The sequence below is a fragment of the Macrobrachium nipponense genome, chromosome 36 (assembly GCF_015104395.2).
Source record: "Macrobrachium nipponense isolate FS-2020 chromosome 36, ASM1510439v2, whole genome shotgun sequence".
NCBI lineage: Eukaryota > Metazoa > Arthropoda > Malacostraca > Decapoda > Palaemonidae > Macrobrachium > Macrobrachium nipponense.
In genome coordinates this window covers 12,405,876-12,414,257 of record NC_087220.1, presented here as the reverse complement: position 1 = coordinate 12,414,257, position 8,382 = coordinate 12,405,876, and positions in this window count along the sequence as shown.

Here is an 8,382-nt window from a genome sequence, read left to right as displayed (position 1 = left end):
TGGAAGTCATAGTGTAGGAAGGACATGAATTGTGGAGTTTCTGAGGACCTTCGCATCATACTGTGTTGGAGATGTGGTGTTGAGGTTTCAAGACAGAAACTATTGTCCTTATTTCTTATAAAAACAAGGTGAATTTCACTTTCTTGGATTTGATACTCCAACTCTCTCTTCATTTGACGTGTTTCATGCAAAATGCAGTCCAGTACTGAAAAGGGGTGTCGTACACAAGCTCATTAAATAGTGCTCTGTTAAGAATAAACTACATTTGTAGATTAGCCGTGACTGAACAGGGCCATAAAATGTATCCTAATACAATAACTTGTAAAATTGGTAAAAGTGATATACATCTAAGACGGAAATTGTGACAGTCATTCAGACTGAAATGCTAAGCATTGTCTCAGCTCATACTCCAAGAGTGAAGTTTTAGAACGAATCAAGGGTTACAATAAAAATACAGTAGTGTACTTCACTGAGGTCATTTTAACACTTCATCAGTCCATCTACAGCGCAATAACCCCCAAAGATGACGACGGAAGACTGAAAAGGATGAAATCCCCAACGATGCAGATGCTTGGCCATGTTCCTCTGGAAAGTAGAAGTTTGCCCCCCCCCCCTGCTGCTATAGACTGTTGTTATATTTGAAGACGACTTTAACTCAGCTTTTCCCGAGTCACTTCCATATTGGCCAGTAAAGTATAATTGTACCTCTCAAGCAATTACATGAGGGCGGAGAATGAGTAACTAGTGATTATAGGCTTCCTTGCATTCATATAAGGCCTTCAAAAAAGTATGTAATCCACAGTGGTCTTAGTCAAGACTCCTGCCAAAAGAGACATCATAACCAAAAAAAAAGAAAAAAGAAAATAAAAGAAAATTAAAGAATAAAAATAAAAAAATTGATATATATATATATATATATATATATATATATATATATATATATATTATATCTAATAAAAGGAGCCCATAAAACACCAAAATGTAGAGAGAAAAGTACTATATTTCAGAGACTGCTGTCTCTCTTCTTCAGGTATATGAATGAGAAAAGTTTACAGAAAAGGTGGTATTTATACCAAGAGATTCGTCCACAAGTAAGCCAATTTAGGTCACTCCCCCGCTGATAATCTTCCTTTAATCTTCTTAAGCGTTGGTTGAATGAACACTGCGTCGACGATGTCCGATGTCCAATTCCCTTTTGAGATGTTCATTACCTGCTTCTCTTTTATTTAAGGCCGATTCCATCATTTGACTCTTGTACCAGCAGTTGCTGCTATAAATTACACGTGACATATTCCAGTTTATTCTATGGTTATGTTCATTTATATGGTTGAAAATAGCCGAGTTCTGTTGTCCATACCTAACTGACCGTTTGTGTTGTATTAATCTCTGGGGAAGTGATTTACCTGTAAATCCGATGTAAGATTGGTCACAGTCCTGGCATGGGATCTCATATACCCCAGAGTCTTTGGGCGATGTCTTTTGTTGGACGTTAATCAGGATTTGGCTAAGGTATTTGGGTAGGTAAATGCAAAAGGGTTGGATTTCCCAAGGGTGTGAGTTACTCTCTTAATCGTCTCCAGGTGGGGAATTTTTATTTTATTGTTGGGTGTGTCTCTGGTCTTGTCTTTAGGGGGTGGGTAGAAAATTACGTTTGCTTTTTGAATTGCTTTCTCAATTATATGGTCAGGATACTTTAAAGATGAAAGTTGCTTGCGAATTAGTTCAAATTCTTTTTCCAGGAAATCTGGGGAACAAATTCGTAAGGCTCTTAAGAATAGGTTGCTAGCTACACCTATCTTGATAGTATTGTCATGATAGCTAAAGTAGTGAATATATGAAAGTGAGAACGTTGGTTTTCTGTATATGGTAAATTTGTATTCTGTCGTGTCTCTGATTATTAAAACATCAGAAAAGGAATTTTGTTGTCTTTTTCCCATTCAACTTTAAATTTGATGCTGGGCACTAATGCGTTTAATTTTGAGAGGAATTCATTAAAATTACCCCATTTATTATCCCAAAATGTTAGTATGTCATCCACGTATCTCATCCACAGCTCAATGAAGCAGGCGAGAAAAGACGCTTTTTTGGGCAGCATTCCATCCGAGGAAAAAATGCAATGAAGCCCTTTTCACCGTTGCTTCCAGGTGTTCAGAAGTGGTTTAAATCTCATATTTTCTGTCTGTCGTCCTTTCTGATAGACTCAATTCTCGGTTACTACTAAAGGCCGCCACTAACGTTGCAGTTACACCTGTGCAGGTAAATCTTCACCACTAACGATACAGTCTTGTTTCTCAGACGTCCTCCGTAACAGCCATGGATGCTCTGGCTGTAATTGCCTTGATGACAGCATAAAGAAAAACAATCATAAACGTCAGGTAAGACGTCCAGTGACAGCCTGATTGACAAAAACTGTTTCAATACTCCCATGTAAATTTATTAAAAGTGTTTAAATATGGCTCCAAAGGTTTTCATAATGTTTACGAGTGAAGGGAGAGTTCCTTATCAAGATCATTGTGCTAATTAAGTTAGTAATTGTTTTAAATTTCAAATTTGACATATATAGGCCCAAATTTTTTTCTCTCTTTTTCATTAAAATTGTCAATACTGATTTGATTTGATTTAAAGAATGACTTTCTTATGATGTGTTACGAGTGAACATCCATTGTATACTGCTGTTCCTTCGCTTCATTTGTATGTTTATTAGTCTAATTTCATTAGAAAGTTAACTTACATGAAATGTGAGCAAAGAATAAACATGAACAATCTAATACTGTTTCCTTTTTTTTTTTTACCAGAATGTTGATTATTATTTTGTTCTCTTTTAAAAATGAATTGCATATATAATACAAAATCATGAACAGACGCATTATAGGCCTATTTTTGTTTTACATTATTTCGCCATAATGAATATTCATCCTTATTTAAAATCTAACTCGTAAATATGGTTTATAACCACGAATAAACATACACAGGCTTAACCTGCAACTCATAGGCAAAACTCCTTCATACAGATTTCAATGACATCTACAAGACATCCAGCAATGATGCTGCTACTGTCAGTCGTCATTATACGCAATTATTTGTTCCTGCGGAAAAATGTTAAAATTATAAATACATATTGTTCTGACATCCGTATTAATTATAAAAAAAAAAAAACCATTTTAATCCGATATATCATCCATTTAGGTTTACGATTTTTTTTTATTTCGATAAAACTCAACACTTCCTAACTGGTATACATTATTTGCCCAGGGACAGCGAGCGAAATGAACCAAAAAAGTTGCTTCCGCACATTAACGTTGAAATGAGATTTTCTCATTAGTGAGGCCAATTCACTCTCAGAAATGTAAAATGAAAAACTGTGAGCCGTATGACTAGTATTTCAGATAGACATAACTTCCAAATATATGCATTAAAACACATAGCTGAAACTTCAATACGTAGTTTGAGAACAAAATATCAACTACTAACCATCTCAAGCCCGTTGTCGCATTAGTTGTCTTAAATACCTTTTTAAATATTATTTGTATCTTCTTGATATTTTGGCACAGCATGTTTTAGACGCTCCCGTAATTCTAGGCAATATAATGAAGTGCCAGAATTTATCGATTGATACAATTACTCTTGAAATTTTTGTCTATTTCTTCAACATTCGTTGTAGATATCTGAACACCTGTACGTGGCTTAGCTAAAGAGTTGGGAAAGAAGCCCCTCCCACTTGTTCCTCCCTCTTTATCAAACTTATGAATAGAAGAGTGTACTACGCAATGACTTTATACGTTTTACACATCCAAATTAGTTTATACATTAAAGTCTATCTATATCTATTATTTTGAGAGATTATTATAACTTCGTGGTTCATTTTCAGTATATACAGATGCGTGGACCGACAGAAAATTAGAGGCCAGAGGTTTACTGGTTTTCAGGTATGTTTATTTTGTTGTACGATATGCGCAAACGTCTGAAGTCACTTATAGCAAACATGTTGCGATATTTTCATCGTGAATAGGTGCAACTTAAAAAATGTCTGAATTTCTTTCTCAAATTAGTTATTTTGTCATGGTTCTGGCTTAAATCCTGACAACATATATATATATATATATATATATATATATATATATATATATATATAATATATATATATATATATATATATATATATAAACTATTTTAGCTAACTATATATATCACGATCTTAATCTCAATCATCCAATTTGCCTAGAAGAAAACAGTTTTGACAAACGTTAATTTAATCATATCCTCATAAAAGCAATGCAGGCGCACGAGGAACATGAATCATAGTTCCAAAACTAAAGCTTCGCCTCTTTTCGTGTAACGAGATCATCAAAGAATCAGAAAGTGTGTTTCATTTCCGTCTGAAGAAAGATTCGTGATTTCCTAACCTGACTTTTCCTACAAAGGTAATTTCCTGACAATGAAGACTTCACTTTAAAAGGACGAGATAATAAGACGGTCGACTCCGATGCTTTCGTGTATCACTACAAGGTTTTATATTTTTTCACCTATGTCGTCAATTCTTTTCAAGGAGGAGAAAGAGCTGCCTTTTCTACATCTGTGAGAGAAATGATGAGAGAGAGAGAGAGAGAGAGAGATTGCGAGAGAGAGAGAGAGAGAGAGAGAGAGAGAGAGAGATTCTGCTTATCCTTTCAATGTTTGTACACGAATTTCCAAATAATCAAGAAAGTTGTAAAAAAGACTAACCTTATACTAAAATCAAACAACAAAAGTAAACGATGAAATTAAGAAATATAGATTAGTTATGTTGAATACTGAAAACTCAATACAATACTTATATATCGCGTAATCCAGAATCGGTACATGGCGAGGGAGATCTTATTGGATAACAATAAAATATTATTAAAATCTTTTAAGGTCAGCCTTGTTTTCTCCTATAATAACTCACTTAAAGGAATGTTAATAAAAAAGTCCATGTTTGCACTGCCCAACATTTTATATTAGCCAATTAAACAGGATTCAAAATAAGAATTAAACATCATAAGTATTCTACCGAACTTAGTTAGATATGGACAACATAGTTCGGCAATTTTCCTTCATATAAATAGCATAAACCATACCATGGATTGGAACTCATCCCGAATTTTATACAAGAGCAGCTGTCGATACAAATGTCCGATGGTAGAATCGTCACTGGTAAAACAATGACATAATAGAATGAACATTTTCAGTGGAGTCTGAGACTCTGACCATAAAGACAATGTCTTACTTAAGGCGACGATGAAGCAGATTAAGACAATTAAGAGAACCAACGTCGGATTAGTGGTGACTCAGAAATCACTTAAGGGTATATATCCCACTATATATTTCGCCAATGAAAGTTCTTCCCTCATTCATTCTTTGATAAGGGTGGGAGTCAGTCGACCGAAATATAGTCCTTAGCTTTAATGGCCTTTTTAATACTTTTATATATCTATATATAATATATAATAATATATATATATAGATATATATATATATATATATATATATATGTATATATATATATATATCATACCATTCCCATACCTTCCAGTCATTTACAAACACCATAAATCATAGAAAAAGGAAAGGGGAAGAGGGAAAGGATAGGTGGAGTGGGAGGGGAAGGGGCATCGGTAAGGGGGAGAGAGAGTGACAGACACAACCCACGCAGAAATTAATATAATTTATACATGGTCACCTCAACAAATATACTTAGATTTCCATCATCACAGTGACCCCTTCACTTTTCGACTTCTTCCTGCTTTTTTGACTAATCACTCGATGCCATCAGCCTTAAACACAAGGATGAAGTTAAGAAACCTTCAGTATTCATTTACATTCAAACTTGTGACGTGACAGTTTTTATCAAGTTCTTAAGACATTCGCCACCTTCCTTATTTGTTGCAGCGTGTGACGGTGGTTTTTTCCTCAGCATGACAGCTCACTGGCTGCTCGGCAAGTTTATTCTCTCTCTCTCTCTCAATCTCTTCGTCTCTCTCTCCTCTCCTCTCTCTGTAAGCATAGATTAACTATTCTTTGTGCTTCCGTGTGTACGTGATGCATTACTGTTTTGCCTTTTGCGTTGGTCTATGTAATGGCTAATGGCGTAGAACATTTTTACGTATAGAGTTTATCCCAATTTCTTCTCAGCCAAATTAAAAATTTGGCAGCAATCGACATTTCCAAGATAGGTTAACGTAGTAATGACTTTGAAATTTAGGTTTGAGAGTAGCTATTACTCTTTTTTTCCCGCAGAGGGTATTACTTGAGATCAGCCAAACATAATAGTTTCCGATTAACTGTTAAATTCACCCAGAATAATAACACTTCAGCTGACGATTAAACGAAATAGCTCTTAATTAAAGAACACATTTAATGATAATTAAAGGCAATACCAGAGCATGAATTTTGAGAACTTAAACTTTACCATTAATTATCTCTCTCTCTCTCTCTCAATCTTCTCTCTCTCTCTCTCTCTCGTCTCTCTCTCTCTCTCTCTCTCTCTCTCTCTCTCTCTCTCTCTCTATGAGCCTAGAGAAGATAAAATACCTACATCCTATCTACGTATTTAGGGGGTCACTTTTCATGAGGTCTATATGCAAGAAACATGGCTTGCTTATGGATCTAAGGCTTTGTAATATCAAGCGTATCTACAGTATGAACAATTCGAGGACGTTAAGAGGCAATTATGGATTAGGTGTGTATCGATTCTCAAACCTGGAACATTTCAGTATTAGAAAGTACTCCACATGTCGATTTTAAAGACTTCTGCATTTTAGGCTATACCATCAACACCAAGACCCTGTTATTCTGGAATCCCTTTTTGTTAAAAAAAATTGTACCGTAGTTAACACACATACGTCCTCCTCCCCTCTGTATTTGCTTTTTAACTTGTATTGTTTAATTATGTTTACGTTTAGTTTAAAGCTGTCACGCCTCTAGGTCGGCCCTTAGTTTTGTGTTCTGTAACTCTGTTCACCGCTGTTTTCAGTTTTATTTATTTTCATCTTACTGTCAAGAAACTGGCACAAAAAACAATGGCCTATACATCACTGGAAAAGTAAGCATCGTAGATAATACGGAGCCAAACTAAATTACATATTTGTATGGTAATCCTACTGAAAATTTGCATACACACGCACACACACACACATATAGTATATATATATATATATATATATATATATATATATATATATATATATATATATATATATATATATATATATATATGAAGATAAAAGGCCCATAAAACATTATTTTAACGTTGCAACCATATATTTCGAGCACTTTCTTCTGTGCTCCTGATAACTGGTAGTATATAGACATAGAATGTCTTACAAGAGTATATACACAAAACATATGTAGGTGTGGTAGAAAGTCTCTGTTGGTGACCCGGCCAGGAAGGATGGAAATTAAACTATCCTCTGGTGATTTTTGGCCTCATTAACTCCTGTCTGCCCACTGCTTACGGAGCTTCATAAAAATCATAGTTCCGCTCTCTCGAGTAATAACTACATTAACATCTGTATACTTTATTGCATATAAAAGAAGTCGAGAGTAAACATTTCATATGAGTCTCTTTGTGTAAAGCTGCCACATTTCTTTTCAAGAATACAATTCATCTCGGACAAGTAACTGAATGATGCCTCTTTCCATTACTTCATTCACTATCGGTAATAATAATAATAATAATAATAATAATAATAATAATAATAATAATAATAATAATAATAATCAATAATAATAAACATTGACTGCAATGGCAAAATTTACATAATTGATCAAATAGAGAATTCTCTCAATTCTCCTAATGACTTGCTTCTCCGGCACACTGTATTACTAAGCAGTTGTCTGATGTTTATCATGATTTCAGTCATCAACAGAATTTCGGGCTGGTATCATCAAAGACGGCGGGGGATCAGAGACAGGCTAAAAGTCGGCAACGGGTATTCAGGTGTGTCTCGTAGGTCGGGAAGGAACAGGCCGTAGTCGTCAAGGTTCAATCCGTATTTCTTGTTTCTTTCGGGTTTCTTAAGGACGTCTACATGTTACGGCCACTGATCGCCCGCTGTCTTCAATAACACCAGCCCGAAATTCCTCTGATGACCGAAAGCATGATGAACATCGGACAGCTGCTTAAGGCTTTGTCCAACTAGGAAACATTTTTTGAACACTAAGTTTCCAAGCAATTTTTGCAATGCTTGCAAACTGTTTGCAAACAATTTCTCCTGTCCACTTCAGTTGTCGTTTGGATACTTGTCGATGCAGTAAGCCTCTGTATTCTACTGGGCTATTTTAATGCACTCGATGAGGGGTAAGAGAAAGAAAAAGCCTACTATTGATGGCGGGGAGATTCCATTAGGCTTCTTTTCTTTTCCC